The following is a 19,629-nucleotide window of genomic DNA, read 5'->3' on the forward strand; positions in this document are numbered from 1 at the left end:
CATACAGGTTACAACATCAAGGCAAACAATGTAATCATCGGATATTAGGACACATACAGGTTACAACATCAAGGCAAACAATGTAACCCGTATGTGTCCTAAGATCCGATGAGGGCGGCTTTAGTTTCGCCGAAACCGGTAATCATGAAATAAAAAGAATTCCTGCGATCTTGGCTACCAGTTTATTGTTTTACAACCATCTAGATCACTCCCACATGAGCACAATGTGCTCCCTACAAAGCAAATAATGTTTATTGCATATCTAGATTTCGGTCACTGCGTGGCCATCTTCAGTGCTATAGGACATATAAGGAACCATTTTCATAAAGGTTGAAAGTTATCTTGATAAATAAAAAAGATAAAGATGATTGTGTGAATGTGCACCTTCTGCTTTACTTCTGGATCGTCTCTTTGTGAATGTATAGTCTCTTTATGAATAAAAAAAAAGACTGAACTTTAATGAGATTTATTATACTCGACACTGCTAATTGACCCTTTGATACTGTAAACTCGTATCGCCTGTATTTGGCTTACCTATGTCACAATGAAAAACACTGCGTGCCTGCTCTCGTACAAAAAGAAGAAAAGGCGTATCTTAATTTCTGAACCGCTAGTAACTACAGAGAATCGCAGTAGTGCAATGTGATCTCTTAAATACATGCAATGCAAACTTGGTTTACATGAAATTTATCTCTCATAAAAAGGAATGTTCTTCAGGTAATGGGAGCTGGATAACGACGTTGCTCTCTAGAAAAAAATTCTTATCAAGAAACTGGCTTAAAAAGAATTCATCTCAAAAAAAGTTCTTGACGCTATTCCATTTGTAAATTTCACCATTTGACGCTTAGTAAGCAACAAGAAAATATTTCATTACAAATTACAATTACATAAGATCAACGCTGAAGAAATACAAAACTGTAAGTCAACATGAAAATTTATTCTGAAACGAAAGTGCTCTCACTAATGATTCAATTCTTTTCGTTTTTTTCAAATCCATTAAAACTGACTGTGGAAAAAAACTTTGTAAAGACAGCAAGAAATTCCTAATTTGGATATCTGTGTTCAACCAAGAATGCCGAACTAAATGCTGCTGCAGCAAAGCAAAATATGTTCACTCCCTACCTTACATACCCATCTTCTCAAAGTAGTAAATACATCTCATTCAATGCACAATGATAATACTCCTTTTGGAATAATTATATCTTCCAGCAGATAAATAAAATAAATCCCAAGAGCACCATGTTCTTCGTCCTTCCTGTACAAGCTTGCCGCCATGTCACCACTGCTACAACTCCTTATCTCCTCACGATGAACACTTGACATCTGCACATCTTTGCAGAGCAATGGTGACCTAACTAGTCTTCGGACAGCGCAGCTTCTCTGGCGAGGCTGGGCGCATATAACAAAACGATACAAATATTATATACGCGTCCTAAGACATCCAAAAACAAGAAAATTACCTACTAAATTATATACACATACCTTTCAAGACAACTGGCTTGGCTTATTAAATGCACAGTTATATGAACTTTAACTGTGAGTCAGTCATAAAATACATACTAATAAATGTAAGAGAAAACATTAAGGCCACTTGTATATCTACATAGTCCCAACTTGACTATTCACGTCAAAGGCTGAGTTCACGCTGGGTCGCTGGTTACAGTTACCACGCAGCGTACGTCATACCAATCTACACGTACAATGCCCTATTTGCACGTGTGATGCTTTGATAACATGTATCAACATTATTTTACAATTCGTACGGTTTATAGTTTTATATATTATTTTATGCTTTTAAAAATATTTGTATGAAGCAAATAATGTCGTTGTAACTAAAACCAGTGAATAATGTTCTACTTTTACAGTTACAGATGGAGGTAATTGCGTGAACGCAGCAGTGGCATAATTTACTGCGGCACACTTTAAACTGAACATAATATTAAAAAGTACAGATATCTTGTTCAAAATACCTACGTTAATAATTTTTTTTTAACCGTGTTACGTACTAAGGAAAAATGAATTAATAATGTTGTCAACTCATCACCCGCGTAACAGGGCACTGTAGATTGGTATAACGTACACTGAAGCCAACTCTGTTGTAACTGTAAACAACCTTTTGCCATTAATAGTCCAGTTAGGACTACGTGCATATACAGGGTGACAATTATTGAATTATATGAAATAACATCATCGTAACTTCTGAACAGTTGTGTAAGGACATTCAAACTGCACTGTTGCCGCGTGATATTATGGGAATTAGTATTGTTTCGTTTGGCGACGAAGCTCACTTTCATTTGGAATAGCAGCACTCCATCTTCAGGCCACAAGTGGCTCATCGGGACCATCCGACCGCCGTGTCATCCTCAGACGGGGATGCGGATACGAGGAGCGTGTGGTCAGCACACCGCTCTCCCGGTCGTTACGGCGATTTTCTGTGACCGGAGCCATTACTGTTCGGTTGAGTAGCTCCTTAATTAGCATCACGAGGCTGAGTGCACCCCGATAAACGGCAACAGCGCATGGAGGCCCAGATAGTCACCCATCCAAATTCCGGCCACACCAGACAGCCCTTAACTTCAGTGATCTGACGGGAACCGGTGTATCCACTGCGGCGAGGTCGTTGCCACTTTCATTTGGATGGGCTCGTCAAAAAGCAAAATTGGCACTTTTGGGGGACTGAGGATCAGCAATTCGTGTTCGAGAAGGCTCTCCACCCTCAACACGTGACTGTGTGGTGTGCAGTTACCAGTCACGGAATAATTGGTACGATGTTCTTTGATGGCACAGTAGCTACTGAAAGGTACACGAAGGTTTTGGAAGATGATTTTATCCCCATTATCAAAAATGACTCTGATTTCAACAAGACACGACTAACGCAAGTCGAGCTCGACCCACTCGAAGCACAAAAGTGTTTGATGTCCAGGAGGACCACTTTGGAGACCGCATTCTGGCTCTGAGGTACCCAGAGGCCACTGACATGGGCCTCGATTGACGGCCACATTTTCCGGATCTGAACACATGCGACTCCTTTTTGTGGGGCTATATTAAAAACAAGGTGTACAGGAATAGCCCCAAAACCATTTCTGAGCTGAAAACAGACGTTAAGGAAGTCATCGACAGCATCGATGTTCCGTCACTGCAGCGGGTCATGCAGAACTTCGCTATCCGTCTGCGCCACATCATTGCCAATGATGACAGGCATATCGAACGTGTCATAACCTAAATACGAATATCTGTAGTGACTTTTACGTATTGAATAAAGTGTGTACAACCCGTAGTTTGCAACTAATTTACGTTTACATTTACTGGTATGTATTTCGCGACTGACTCACACTGAAAGCTTAACTGTGCCTTTAATAAGGTATGCATATTACCTTACTTTAACTGGTTCTTTGCACGTCCTTCAGCACTGCAGAAGGCCACACAGTGACCGAAATCTGGATATGCAGTAAACATTATTTGGGACTGGTTGCCGCACCCATTACTACTTGAAATAAGAACAGTCGCTGGGCGCTACTGCTTCCCCTCGGAATCAAGCATGATACGATTATTTTTAATAGAAAACTAAACTAAGTTCCGTCCGAACAGGCCTTGGAAGGGCCAACGGTACCCACCGGCCGCCGTGTCATCCTCAGCCCACAGGCCACTGGATGCGGATATGGAGGAGCATGTTGTCAGCACACCGCTCTCCCGGCCGTATGTCAGTTTACGAGACAGGAGCCGCTACTTCTCAATGAAGTATCTCCTTAGTTTAACACAAGGGCTGAATGCACCCCGTTTGCCAACAGCGCTCGGCAGACCGAATGGTCACCCATCCAACTGCTAATCCAGCCCGACAGCGCTTAACTTCGGTGATCTGACGGCAACCGGTGTTACCACTGCGGCAAAGCCGCTGGCGATTATTTTTAATAATCTTCGATACCGTTGACAACGTGGCTCCACAGCAAACGTCCTGTACGTTTTACAATGTTATTCGAACGACATCGTTCATTAAAATTACAATTGGCATGGGATCATCGAGATTGGACCGTGGGTCAACGCAAATTTTTACCTAGGCATATGGTTCATGGCGGAGGGTACTTGCAGGTACCACTACTAGTCATTTCCTTTCCTTTTCCATTCACAAACAGAGCGATGGGAAAACAACTATGTATATGCCTCCGCATGACCCCAAATTTATCTTATGTTATCTTCGTGGTCCTTACGCGAAATGTACATCGGTGGCAATAGAATCTTTCTGCAGTGAGCTTCAAATGCCGTTTCTCTAAATTTTAACAATAGTGTTTCTCGAAAAGAATGTCGCCTTCCCTCCAGGGATTCCCATATGAGTTACTGAAGCGTATCCGTAGCACATGCGATTTGTTCGAACCTATCGGTAACAGATCTAGCAGCCCGCCATTGAATTGCTTTGACGTCTTCCTCCCTTTACGCTTTCCTAAAATTCTCCCAATAAACTGAAGTCGACCATTCGCCTTCCCTACCATATTTCTCAAAAGCTTGTTCCATTTCATATTGATTTGCAACGTTACGGCCATATGTTTAAACGTCTTGACTACGTCAAGTAGGAGACTATTAATACTGTATCCGAACATTACTGGTTTGTCCTTCCTACACATCCCCATTAACTTACATTTTTCCACATTTAGGGCTAGCTGCCATTCATTACACCAACTGGAAATTTTGTCTAAGTCGTTTTGTACACTACTGGCCATTAAAACTGCTACACCACGAAGATGACGTGCTACAGACGCGAAATTTAACCGACAGGAAGAAGATGCTGTGATATGCAAATGATTAGCTTTTCAGGGCATTCACACAAGATTGTCACCGGTGGCGACACCTACAACGTGCTGACATGAGGAAAGTTTCCAATCGATTTCTCGAACACAAACAGCAGTTGACCGGCGTTGCTTGGTGGAAGGTTGTTGTGATGCCTCGTGTAAGGAGGAGCAATGCGTACCAATACGTTACCGACTTTGATAAAGTCGGATTGTAGCCTATCGCGATTGCGCTTTATCGTATCGACATTGCTGCTCGTGTTGGTCGAGAGCCAATGACTGTTAGCAGAATATGGAAGCGGTGGGTTCAGGAGGGTAATACGGAACGCCGTGCTGGCTCCCAACGGCCTCGTATCACTAACAGTCGAGATGACAGGCATCTTATCCACATGGTTGTAACGGATCGTGCAGCCCTGAGTCAACAGATGGGGACGTTTGCAAGACAATAACCGTCTCCACGAACAGTTCGACGACATTTGCAGCAGCATGGACTATCAGCTCGGAGACCATGGCTGCGGTTACCCTTAACGCTGCATCATAGACAGGAGCGCCTGCGATGGCGTACTCAACGACGAACCTGAGTGCACGAATGGCAAAACGTAATTTTTTCGGATGAATCCAGGTTCTGTTTACAGCATCGTGATGGTCGCATCCGTATTTGGCGACATCGCGGTGAACGCACATTGGAAGCGTGTATTCATCATCGCCATACTGGCGTATCACCCGGCGTGATTGTATGGGGTGCCACTAATTACACGTCTCGGTCACCTCTTGTTCGCATTGACGGCACTTTGAACAGTGGACGTTACATTTCGGATGTGTTACGACCCGTGGCTCTACCCTTCATTCGATCCCTGCGAAACCCTACATTTCAGCAGGATAATGCACGATTGCATGTTGCAAGTCCTGTACGGGCTTTTCTGGATACAGAAAATGTTTGACTGTTGCCCTGGCCAGCACGTTCTCCAGATCTCTCACCAATTGAAAACGTCTGGTCAATGGTGGCCGAGCAACTGGCTCGTCACAGTACGCCAGCCACTACTCTTGATGAACTGTGGTATCGTGTTGAAGCTGCATGGGCAGCTGTACCTGTACACGTCATCCAAACTCTGTTTGACTCAATGCCCAGGCGCATCAAGGCCGTTATTACGGCCAGAGGTGGTTGTACTGGGTACTGATTTCTCAGGATCTATGGGCCCAAATTGTGTGAAAACGTATTCACATGTCAGTTCGAGTATAATATATTTGTCCAATGAATACCCGTTTATCATCTGCATTTCTTCTTGGTGTAGCAATGCGAATGGCCAGTGATGTATTTTCTTACAGCTACTCAAATTCAACAACTTACCGTACACCACGGCAACGTCAGCAAACAGCTGCAGATTGTTGCTTACCCTGTGCGTCCGTCACATCATTCGTGCACATAGAGAACAACAGCGGTCCTATCACAGTTCCCTGGGGTATTCCTGACCATATCCTTGCCGCTGATGGACACTCACCGTCGAGGACAACATACTTGGCTCGTTTATCTAAGAAGTGTTAGAGCCACTGACACGTCTGGGGACCTATTCCGTGTGCTTGTACCTTTCTTATCTGTGTGCAGTGGGCATCGTGTCGAAAAGTTTCCAGAAATCTAGGAATATGGAATCCGCCTGTTGCCCTTCACCCAGGCAGATGAATCACGTTTCTTTTCACACCAGGTCAATGCTCATGTCCAGATACAGTGTCATACAGGCGAACGGCTGTTTGGAATATGCACCACACCGCACCACGAACACAGGTCGGTGGGTGCAGTTTTAAGCTGTGTAGGGACTTCAGAATGCAAGTTACACATGTTGCCCCACGGTAAGACCACTGTGCAACAAAAAACTTTGTTTATGATAAAATTCAGTACAATTAACAGTCATTTATATGTATTCACATACTCCTTTACCTTTAACCCAGACAAGAAAACTTTCATCACAGTTTATTTTACTTTTATTACGAATATATAAACTAAAAGCGGATGGAGAAAAATGATAGGACTTCACAAAATCCATATTGGCTACTTCTCCAACAAGGTAGATGCGATAAGATATAACATTACGTTCAGAAAAACTGTCAAGACAGGGAACATTACTAAGAACCACTATGTCCCCGAACTATGGCTACTGTAAAGCAACCATTACCATGAGAAAAAGTATCATTAACATCCAGGAGCAGGCGCGATTTTGGAGTAGTCTGGATCGGGCTGTTCCACGGGCAACTGCATTTAACTCCAACATGCCTCTACGGAGAAGATATCATCGTTGTTCAAGACATACGGTGTATAAGTCAACAGACAATATTGAGATGGCTACCTCATATGGTCATGAATAATATACTTGTTAAAATCATAGGCAACTTGAAACGTCCCCGTTGAAAAATTAATGAATTACTGTGCTTAAACTGACACACAATATTTTTTAGCGCAACGCAATCTGACTTTCAATAATCCCTACAAAAGAATGGCCCTGACTAACATTAACCTATACCATTCACAAATCACTTACCTCACAAAAATCTTCGTTACTCGAAGTACTGCAATACAGCGAGCGCCACTACTGCCAGCTAAATAAAAGATTCAAACTACGGAAGGCGCTAACTACTGATAGGCATAGTTAGCAAATGAAAGATTTTACTAGAGAACAAACAATGTATTTACCTTAATAGTCATAATATATATAGCAGTTCATGACATCCATTCTTACAAATGTACTGTTTCTGATGGACACACCTCCAGATTATCCATTCTCAAAAATCCGCCATCTCACTTCCCCACATCCACCACTGCTGGCAGCTCACCTCCAACTGCGCAACGCTACGCGCTGCTAACATCCATCTTGCCCAACACTACAATGGCAGACAACAATGCAAACTAGCCACAGACTGCACACAGCACAGCCAGTGATTTTCACACAGAGGGCTACGTGGCTTTACCAATAAGAAAACCTAAACAGCCTACTTATATAGCCTCCATGCTTCCCACAAAAAATTTTACAGATTGTTTTGGGCAGTGTCCAATACAGATTTGAAAAAGTTTGTCATAACTACAATAACAAAGAAATCAAATGAACACACTTATTGATACAATGTTGGTCAAAAGCTAAAATTTTCTCACAGTCCATAAAGACAGTCCTGATCGTTCATCACAGTAAAATAGCAGTGTTTTTCTCAAAGTCTGAGCAGTAACAGAAAATGCACATGGAAGTAGTGGATTTCCATGCAGTCTTGAAGAAGTAGTGTTGTCCTTCCAACGGAAGTCGAAGTTTAGAAGAATATTGGTAGGTAGGTTATCACAGAGCAGACCCACTGTAGTCCTGGTAGAGATTACGGTATTGGTGGGCCATCAGAGGTGCAGACCCACTGCGGTCCTTGTAGAAATAATGGTATTGGTGAGTCATAAAAGATGCAGACCCACTGTAGTCCTTGTAGAGACGGCCAGCAACCATCTGTTGCGACTGTGCAGGTGCACAATCACCATCGAAGAGTCTTGCGGACGATATAGCAAGTCCATAAACCACCACTTGTGCGCTCACAAAAAATTTTTTTGAAATGTCCTTCGAACCAGCAATGCTGTTATCCAGTCCCTTGCTGAATTATCAACACACGTGCAAGCACTAACAGTCCCAACTTCTCACATACTGTGCATATATTATGACCAACAGAAAAGTGTGCAGTGAAATGATACTTAATTTGAAGAACTGGTGTCTATACAATTATAAATTTACAATATAAGAATACAATTACAAAGGTACAAAATACATCATTAAAGAACATAGTACAGATAACATTTTTAGTAACATAGGCTTTACAAAAGAATAGAAATAAACATATACATCAGTGTTACAAGAATTATGACATAAGTACATACATAAAGATCAGAATAACTTTTGTAACATCACCTTCACATATGAGCAACAAAACAATAAATAATGTCTAAACATCTTTACAAAGTAAATAACATATTATCAGAAAATTCTACAATGTAACTCTCATCAGATAAACACATAAAGACAGGAAGAACACAAATAAACAAGAGTACACAAACACATAGCGGAATAACAGAAAGGGAAAGGACAGGGTTTGTATTACTGCAGTATCTTGCAAACAAAACTTTCTTTACTTCTTGGAGATCTCCCTTCGTTCTTAATTATTTCAAAAAGTGCTATCTATACCTGCTTTCTGTACTTTTTTCGTAAAACTTCTCAATGCATTTCTTCCAATTCATCGCAACTCATTCTCTTATATAGTCTACCCCTCTTAAGCTAACTTAAATCTACTGAGCTCAGATGCTAAACTAAGGGACGAGGCAATGCAGCAGCACAAAACAATTAATGCAAACAGCAATGACGAAAAAATGCAAATTGGCAAAGCAAGCAGCAATATTACAACTAATATAAGGCAATGAGCAGCACACAAGAAAACTAAATCAGTAGTAAAACTGGCTTAACAGAGTAATGTAAAGTGAAATTTAGTAGCACTATGCCTGGCAAACAGCAGCAGCAAATGCAATAACTTATATCTAAACATGACATAGCTCAAACAGCAAAAATATTACACTAAAGACAACAGTGCAGACAAGGGAAATGTATATTCACATCTTAATGTCTATGTAATTAAAGTGGTGCACCACAACTTATTCTACCATAAAAATTACGAAGTACTTGAAAAATAAATTATGTATGTACGAGGGTCAGTCAAAAAGTAATGCCTCCTATTTTTTTTTCTACGTTTAATTGTCAGGAAATTTAAATGCAATTACATAGGTTGAAAACCACAACATTGAGGATCATTTTGTCATTTTTCAATGTAATCTCCGCCCATCTCTACAGTTTTGGTCCATCTTTGAACAAGGGCATGTATCCCAGCACGGTAAAAATCACAGCTCTGCTTCCTAAGCCATTGACGCACGGATGTTTTGACGGCCTCCTCATCTTCAAAATGAATCCCACGATGAGCTTCTTTTAGTGGCCCGAACAGATGGAAGTCTGATGGTGCCAGGTCAGGGCTGTATGGGGGATGAGGCAAAACTTCCCATCCAATTTTGACAATCTCGTCAGAGGTGTGACGACTGGTGTGTGGTCTTGCATTGTCATGCAAAAGAAGAACATCTGCCATTGATTTTGTTGGGCGAACTCACTGAAGACGTGCTTTAAGTTTGTTGAGGGTTGTGACGTATTGAACAGAATTTATTGTGCATCCCTGCTCCAAAAAATCAACCAGAATCACACCCTCTGTATCCCAGAAAACTGTTGCCATAACTTTCCCTGCCGATCGCACAGTTTTGAATTTTTTCTTCCTCGGCGAGCTTGTGTGACGCCACTCCATTGACTGCCTCTTTGATTCGGGTTCAAAAAAATGCACCCATGTTTCGTTCCCGGTCACAATTTTTTTCAGAAACTCATCTCCCTCCAAACGGAAGCGCTGCAAGTGTTGGGAGGCTATTGTTTTCCTTGCCTCTTTATTCTGATCGGTTAACATTCTTGGAACCCACCGTGCACAAACTTTTGAGTACCCCAATTGTTTAATAATCGTGATCACACTGCCTTTACTAAGAGAAATAATGCGACACACTTCATCTGCAGTCACCCGACGGTCACCACGAATGATGTCATCAACTTGCTGAATGTTGTGTGGAGTCACTGCACTCACCGGCCTGCCGCTCCGCTTTTCGTCAGTCAACGGTGTTTGCCCTTCAGCTTCCTTACAACGATGAACCCATCGTCTAACAGTGCTGACATCCACTGTCACAACACCATACACCTTCTTCAGTCTTTCATGAATGCGTATGGGCGTTTCACCTTCTGCATTCAAGAATTCAATCACACAACGCTGTCTCAAACGAACATCGATGTCGGCCATCTTACAAATTTCTGCTGTGCTGCCACCTGTTGACACAGAAAGTTACTACTGCAGTGGATTGCAGAAGAAGGTTTGAGGAATGGCGCCAAATTCAAATTTTTCACTTAACTTAATTTCTTTAAGTAGAAAAAAAATGGGAGGCATTACTTTTTGACCAACCCTCGTAGTTACTGTTATTAGTCCCTTCTTACTGTTCTTTATTATCTAACAGATCTGTTGACAGAAAGTGTTCACATTAGCAAATGCATTTAATTTTATTTTATAAAATCAATAATGCAACACACCTGGAAAACAGATGTCAAATAAAATAAGCAACTATGTACAAAGTAAAACATAAAATAATCATTCAGTAGTCATGAGGCATTTCATAAGTTAGTAGAAATTCTCTCAATTCTCGTAGAAATACACTTGTCATAATCAGGTGTATAGACATAAAAATATTTCTCATCATTTCATTAGGCATTTCAGTAAATATCATAAATTAAGAGCTCCACAGTGTTATCATATGTTTTCAAGTTTGAGCGTGTCATATTTGCGATGCTTTCTAAAAAGGAATGTCAATAGCGAGGATAATGGCCTCCCTTTTTTTTCTCCACCTGTGCCTCTGAAAGGCACACACTAATGGCTTTTTTCCAGGCGACTGTCACGCAACTGGGTGCCCACGACTCATTACGTGAAGGTGGTCACTTAACTTTCGTACTGAAATATTTACAACACCAGTTTGCATTACAGTGACAGTCTCATATAAAAAATTTCACAGGTCGAGAATTTGCGTTGCAAATGTGTAGAAACAAAATCCTATGAATATAACAGTGTTCAAAAAGTTTTCGTCGGCATTGTGATACATTTGCGCATTTACACACATTTCATAACTCTTAAAGTACAATTCTTGGTTTCCAACATCCTTTTCCACAAATCAGAGTCCCTAACCACTACTCATTATTCACATAGGTATAAACACGTAATCACATTCCTCATATAGCATCAGCTTATTGATCATAAACATACCTCAACAGCATAATACACATTGTCATCGTAATAATAACATCATAAAAACTTAGTCAAATCTTAAAATCGTTGTAGCTTTCTGCAATAATTTCAAACCATAAAAAATATTCTCTGCTCATTTCAATAGTGTCATCTACCTCAAACATACTTTAAAACTCATGATCTCATACCAAATACATCATTCAAAGCCCTCATAGTATCACAATGGTTCTGAAAAAATATGAAGAGTTCACAAAGTACAGACAAAATACAGTTTCATAAGTGTGAAGTTATCCAACTGTGTAATTGCGTAAACATGTCACTGATATAGTAAAAAAAATGTTTGTTTCTCTGTTAAATAATCAGGTAGCTGTGTATTTTGTGTTGGAGAAATATGGTACCGATCTGTAAAGTTGTATATGCAAATACCATATTAGCTAGGGCTCCTTGTGCTTGCCACACATGTGGTACACAAAGTAAGCGTGTAGCCCCCTGAGGATTAATGTAATTATACCCTCAGGTGTTAAAGATTACAGCAATGGAATGAAATGTATCATGGAAAACTTTCCTTGTAATTCAAAAATCTTGAAAAATAAATGGCTTAAGTACAAAATTAATCTCTCAAATGCGTGTCCTGCAGCGCTAAATGTGCGTCTTGCTGTAAGATAATTCTGTGGAAGTGTCGTAGTTATCGTCCTCTGTAGGCAAAGTTCTGCTGAAGTCAACGTACTTACCTCATCATAAACGAAAGTGAAATGCTTTGCGCATAGATATCGTAGTTATTACATACCTTACCGTGATAAAGAAAGTACTATAATGTAACGTATTGTTGTGCTACGAAAAAGGCTGTCTCATTGTAGCTATACTACAAAAGTTACTACTAAAACATGTTTTACTTTCCAGAATAACTCAGAAAAACTGTGCAGATATAAAACAGAAACACCGCAAAAGCAACAATGTAAATTGTGTCACACATTAGTAGCGTCGTGATATAATCGTGTGGCTGTCAAAGAAACCAAATACTGAGTCATCCTTAATCTCACAAAAACTACTTCAAATAAGGAATGTCTTTTCAAATAAACCAAAATGTTGCATTAAAATCTCATTAGCAGTATATGTTCTAAGTATGTAAGCCTTACAGTCGTCACGTAATCGTGCAACTAACAAGCCAGAATGTACACACACAGTAACACTGTGTCCTCTGTTCACTATCACAATGCTGTGGTAATTTCTGTTTAAATAAGTTCTCTTGGTTCTTGACTGGATATTTAACTTCAAACATTGTTGCATGTTAACAGATTCTAAGTCTGACAAAGCATACTAGTAATGTAAAGTGAAAAGTTATATGGCAAAGACAAAGTTAAAAAGCAGATTACCTTTCAATAAACGGTTTTACATGTGAAATGTGGTGTGAACCTTTACTCTTCCTAGTACGCAGAGTTTCAACTTCAACGCAATTATCATGTGGTATACGTCGGATTCTGTAAGGTCCATTGTATACTGGAAAGAATTTGTGACTCAAGTGTTTCTTCTTATGTGACAATGAATGAGCTTTTAATGAGAACTTTCTGACCGATATATAATTTCTTTGCATTTGCTTTACCATTTAGTTTTCTCCTTTTGTCTGCTGCAGCTTTTATATTTTTAATAGCCAAATCAATTATGTCTTTGTGTCGAAGTTTACGTGTATTCGGGGAAGGTACAAGCTCTCTGACTCTGTTCGGTGGTTCTTCATTTTTCAGTACAAGAGTAGGTGGTAAAGCAGTGGGAAACGTCCCCTTTGAAAAATTAATGAATTACTGTGCTTAAACTGACACACAATATTTTTTAGCGCAACGCAATCTGACTTTCAATAATCCCTACAAAAGAATGGCCCTGACTAACATTAACCTATACCTTTCACAAATCACTTACCGCACAAAAATCTTCGTTACTCGAAGTACTGCAATACAGCGAGCGCCACTACTGCCAGCTAAATAAGAGATTCAAACTACGGAAGGCGCTAACTACTGATAGGCATAGTTAGCAAATGAAAGATTTTACTAGAGAACAAACAATGTATTTACCTTAATAGTCATAATATATATAGCAGTTCATGACATCCATTCTTACAAATGTACTGTTTCTGATGGACACACCTCCAGATTATCCATTCTCAAAAATCCGCCATCTCACTTCCCCACATCCCACCACTGCTGGCGGCTCACCTCCAACTGCGCAACGCTACGCGCTGCTAACAACCATCTGCCCAACACTACAATGGCAGACAACAATGCAAACTAGCCACAGACTGCACACAGCACAGCCAGTGACTTTCATACAGAGCGTTACGTGGCGTTACCAATAAGAAAACCTAAACAGCCTACTTATAAACTTACTCTATCTGGGTTTTTGAATTTTAGTTCGGATATTAATGATACTTCTTCTCATGGTAATGGTTAGTTTACAGCAGCCATAGTTATGGGACGTAGTGGTGCAAGTAATGCGTGTGTGTGTTTCTTTGTAAGGCAGTAATGATGACCACACCTGTAAACGAAAGAATTCAGCGGTATATGAATGTAATGGAGTTGCTGCTGGAAACCTGAGTGGTGCAATTAAGACGAATCTAACGGTATCTCGCCTTCAGTATTAGATTAGACAAGAGTACTCACCGGGCATGTTATCATTATATGAGATTTTCCAGCTGACGCAAAACCGTTACCTGAAACAATCATAAATAACCATTAATTACATTATTTCGTATTAAGGAGAAATTATTACGTACAAATTAAGAGTAAATGAAATTACAAAATTTATCATAAGAAACGGTCCGCAAAAGTTTATTTTTCTGACAAAACTTTCGACTATTCTGTCATGACTGTTGGACTTTATAGCTTAAATGCAATACACGTCAATCATTTCAAAGAAAGTTAAATATGTAGCATATCTCAGGAGGAATAATAAACATTTTCGTCGCTGAATTTCCGCCTAACGAAAAACTTCAGAGTGCTCGAAAAGTAAAGAAGGGTAATATTGCTAGAAAACTTTCTACTAGTGTGATTATTGCCGTTACTGAACTAATGTGCTAAGTAGGTGGAAAGACCCAGTACTGTATAATGATTGTCGAACGATGACTCTAAATCTTTACATGTATAAAATATCTAGGAGTGTGAATATGGAGCAATTTAAAGTGGAACGATGAGACGAAACCAACCGCAAATAAGTCAGGTACCAGACTGAAAGTCACTAAAGGGATCATTCGAACAATACTTGAGTGCTGGTCGCCAGTCTGAAACACTTAATAAAAAATGGTTCAAATGGCTCTGAGCACTATGGGACTTAACTTCTGAGGTCATCAGTCCCCTAGAGCTTAGAACTACGTAAAACTAACTAACCTAAGGACATCACACACATCCATGCCCAAGGCAGGATTCGAACCTGCGACCGTAGCGGTCGCGCAGTTCCAGACTGAAGCGCCTAGAACCGCTCGGCCACACCGGCCGCCTGAAACATTTAATAGGTAGGGTCGTTAGATGAAGTAGAGAAGATCCGATGGAGAGCTGCTCGTTTGCTCACAGGTTCCTCTAGCCAGTGTCGTGGAGATTCCCAGTCAACTGCAGCGTCAAAATTGGCAAACGTTACGAGAAAGGCTTACTACATCGTGGCGTGCTTTACTGTTAAGATACCGAGAAAGTATTCTTATAGAATAGTCAACCAATATACACACATCAAAGAAAGGTTTGCGTCACCCCGGTACGCAGAACTGAAGATATACGTTGACTGTGGATATTGTATCACAGACACAGTCCCTTTGACTGTTCAGAAATTTCACTAAACCACCCAAAGATGTAAACAACCATGCACGAGTTTTTTTGAACTGGATGTTATATCTTACTGCGCCTACCATGCTGGAGAAGCAGCCAATAAACAGTTTGGAAGACAGTACATGTTGTGGGTTTCCTGCAGACGCGGTTCTGCTGCGATAAGGATGACTTACGTACGATAGTGTGCGAATGACATGGTACAGTAACTGCTAACGTAGTTAACTCATTTCAGTATACTGTGAATGTAAAATTTGTTTTATGTCGCAAACAGTCCTTTGTTAAGCCCATGTAACTTCGTATCAGGGTACGACTGAACTTATGTACCTATGCAGTGTCAAAACCAACTGTTATGTAACATTTCCAGTGTTGTAATAGCTGTATGAATATGTTCAGAAAGTCAATAAAAAATAAAAACTTGATACGTACCCCAAAGTTGAAGTATGCAGGAACAGACGTGCAGAACTATAGACCTATATCTCTAACGTCGATCAGTTGTAGAATTTTGGAACATGGCTCTGAGCACTATGGGACTTAACATCTATGGTCATCAGTCCCCTAGAACTTAGGACTACTTAAACCTAACTAACCTAAGGACATCACACACATCCATGCCCGAGGCAGATTTCGAACCTGCGACCGTAGCAGTCCTGCGGCTCCGGACTGAGCTCCTAGAACCGCTAGACCACCGCGGCCGGCTTTGGAACATGTATTATGTTCGAGTATAATGACTTTTCTGGAGACTAGAAATCTACTCTGTAGGAATCAGCATTGGTTTAGAAAAAGACGGTCATGTGAAACCCAGCTAGCGCTATTCGCCCACGACACTCAGAGGGCCATAGACACGGGTTCACAGGTAGATGCCGTGTTTCTTGACTTCCGCAAGGTGTTCGATACAGTTCCCCACAGTCGTTTAATGAACAAAGTAAGAGCATATGGACTGTCAGCCAATTGTGTGATTGGATTGAAGAGTTCCTAGATAACAGAACGCAGCATGTTTTTTGCTCGCGTATCATGTCATTTCTGGAAACCCAGAATCTACTATGTAGGAATCAACATGGATTCCGGAAACAGCGATCGTGTGAGACCCAACTCGCCTTATTTGTTCATGAGACCCAGAAAATATTAGATACAGGCTCCCAGGTAGATGCTATTTTTCTTGACTTCCGGAAGGCGTTCGATACAGTTCCGCACTGTCGCCTGATAAGCAAAGTAAGAGCCTACGGAATATCAGACCAGCTGTGTGGCTGGATTGAGGAGTTTTTGGCAAACAGAACACAGCATGTTGTTATCAATGGAGAGACGTCTACAGACGTTAAAGTAACCTCTGGCGTGCCACAGGGGAGTGTTATGGGACCATTGCTTTTCACAATATATATAAATGACTTAGTAGATAGTGTCGGAAGTTCCATGCGGCTTTTCGCGGATGATGCTGTAGTATACAGAGAAGTTGCTGCATTAGAAAATTGTAGCGAAATACAGGAAGATCTGCAGCGGATAGGCACTTGGTGCAGGGAGTGGCAACTGACCCTTAACATAGACAAATGTAATGTATTGCGAATACATAGAAAGAAGGATCTTTTATTGTATGATTATATGATAGCGGAACAAACACTGGTAGCAGTTACTTCTGTAAAATATCTGGGAGTATGCGTGCGGAACGATTTGAAGTGGAATGATCATATAAAACTAATTGTTGGCAAGGCGGGTACCAGGTTGAGATTCATTGGGAGAGTGCTTAGAAAATGTAGTCCATCAACAAAGGAGGTGGCTTACAAAACACTCGTTCGACCTATACTTGAGTATTGCTCATCAGTGTGGGATCCGTACCAGGTCGGGTTGACGGAGGAGGTAGAGAAGATCCAAAGGAGAGCGGCGCGTTTCGTCACTGGGTTATTTGGTAACCGTGATAGCGTTACGGAGATGTTTAATAAACTCAAGTGGCAGACTCTGCAAGAGAGGCGCTCTGCATCGCGGTGGAGCTTGCTCGCCAGGTTTCGAGAGGGTGCGTTTCTGGATGAGGTATCGAATATATTGCTTCCCCCTACTTATACTTCCCGAGGAGATCACGAATGTAAAATTAGAGAGATTAGAGCGCGCACGGAGGCTTTCAGACAGTCGTTCTTCCCGCGAACCATACGCGACTGGAACAGGAAAGGGAGGTAATGACAGTGGCACGTAAAGTGCCCTCCGCCACACACCGTTGGGTGGCTTGCGGAGTATTAATGTAGATGTAGATGTAGATGTAGCATGTCATTCTCAATGGAGAGAAGTCTTCCGAAGTAAGAATGATTTCAAGTGTGCCGCAGGGGAGTGTCGTAGGACCATTGCTATTCACAATATACATAAATGACCTTGTGGACAACATCGGAAGTTCACTGAGGCTTTTTGCGGATGATGCTGTAGTATATCGAAAGGTTGTAACAATGGAAAATTGTGCTGAAATGCCGGCCGGGGTGGCCGAGCGGTTCTAGGCGCTACAGTCTGGAACCGCGCGACCGCTCCGGTCGCAGGTTCGAATCCTCCCTCGGGTATGGATGTGTATAATGTCCTTAGGTTAGTTAAGTTTAATTAGTTCTAAGTTCTAGGCGACTGATGACCTCAGAAGTTAAGTCGCATAGTGCTCAGAGCCATTTTTGATCATATAAAGTTGATCTTCGGTACAGCAGATGCCAGACTGAGATTCTTTGGAAGAATTCTAAGGAAATGCAATCCGAAAACAAAGGAAGTAGGTTACAGTACACTTGTTCGCCCACTGCTTGAATATTGCTCACATGTGTGGGATCCGTACCAGATATGGTTGATAGAAGAGATAGGGAAGATCCAATGGAGAGCAGCGCGCTTTGTTACAGGATCATTTAGTAATCGCGAAAGCGTTACGGAGATGATAGATAAACTCCAGTGGGAGACTTTGCAGGAGAGACGCTCAGTAGCTCGGCACGGGCTTTTGTTGAAGTTTCAAGAACGTACCTTCACCGAGGAGTCAAGCAGTATATTGCTCCCTCCTACGTATATCTCGTGAAGAGACCATGAGGATAAAATCAGAGAGATTAGAGCCCACACAGGGGCATACCGACAATTTTACTTTCCACGAACAATACGAGACTGGAATAGAAGAGAGAACCGATAGAAGTACTCAAAGTACCCTCCGCCACACACGGTCAGGTGGCTTGCAGAGTATGGATGTGGATGTAGACAGATGAATTGCACACCATTTCACCTTGCAGTTCTGGCGGCATATGGACCAACTGCTATGTCGCGTCTACCTGTAGTGAAATGGTGCCAGCAGTTCGACCAAGGCCACTCAGACACTGTAGAATGTTCGACTTTGTTGACGAAGCAGCAATCTCAACTAGGCTTGCACCGCTTCACTGCTGTCAAAGTGAAGCCCTCGAAGGTGTTTTTTAAGTTTTGAAAACATATGAAAATCGGATGGGGCGAAGTCTGGACTCTACGGAGAGTGACCGATGACAGTGAAGCCAAGGCGTCAGATTGTTGCAGATATCGTAGCGCTCTCGTGAGGCCTGGCATTGTCACGTTGAAGGAGAGTCTGCTCCATGTGTGGACCAACTCGTTGAATTCGAAACTCGATTACAGCAGGCTGTTTCTCACCCACTGAATCACACATCAGTGTCCACTGCGCGAAAAAAATTATCACTTTCTTGAAACCCCGTAATTCTCTTCCACTGTGACACATAAGTTTGAATGTACCTCAAGTGAAAGAGAAAGACAGTGAGCGGTATTTATGTGTGTGTATGATAAATCCCTTTCCGAAAATTTCCTTCCTTCATATTATTACAGACACGTGTCACTCATCTCATTTGTACTAAGACTGCAGTCACACCAGTCAACCGCCAACCGCCCCAGTCAGCGCGCACGCTATTCATTAGTTTCTTTCGTCAGTGGACGCGACTGAATCGAGTAGTCGTACTTTTCTGATCTGACACATAAATTGAATCAATGCTTAACTGAACGATCATTCTTTGAAGGAGAATCACTCTTTGTGATTAAAAAGAGTCTAATGGGAGAGATTCTTCAATACAAGCAAACGAGCATAAACGCCCTTAATGATGGTGATTTTGTTAAGCAAGCGTTGTCTGTTTGTCCTAGATCTGTCTATCCTACTTTGCACACACTGTACAAAATATTTGCTTGTCTACCTGCATCTGCTGCTACAGTAG

General features: G+C 41.4%; 1 protein-coding gene and 1 pseudogene across 1 annotated transcript in view; one reads left to right on the plus strand and one right to left on the minus strand.

The window, feature by feature from the left end:
* Positions 1-19,629, plus strand: part of LOC124612957 (probable cytochrome P450 301a1, mitochondrial) — a 284,020-nt gene that overhangs the window by 36,223 nt on the left and 228,168 nt on the right. The gene's annotated exons all lie outside the window — the stretch shown is intronic.
* Positions 3,780-3,897, minus strand: LOC124614478 (annotated as a pseudogene).

This window comes from Schistocerca americana, chromosome 4 (assembly GCF_021461395.2).
Source record: "Schistocerca americana isolate TAMUIC-IGC-003095 chromosome 4, iqSchAmer2.1, whole genome shotgun sequence".
In the NCBI taxonomy this organism is placed as follows: Eukaryota; Metazoa; Arthropoda; class Insecta; order Orthoptera; family Acrididae; genus Schistocerca; species Schistocerca americana.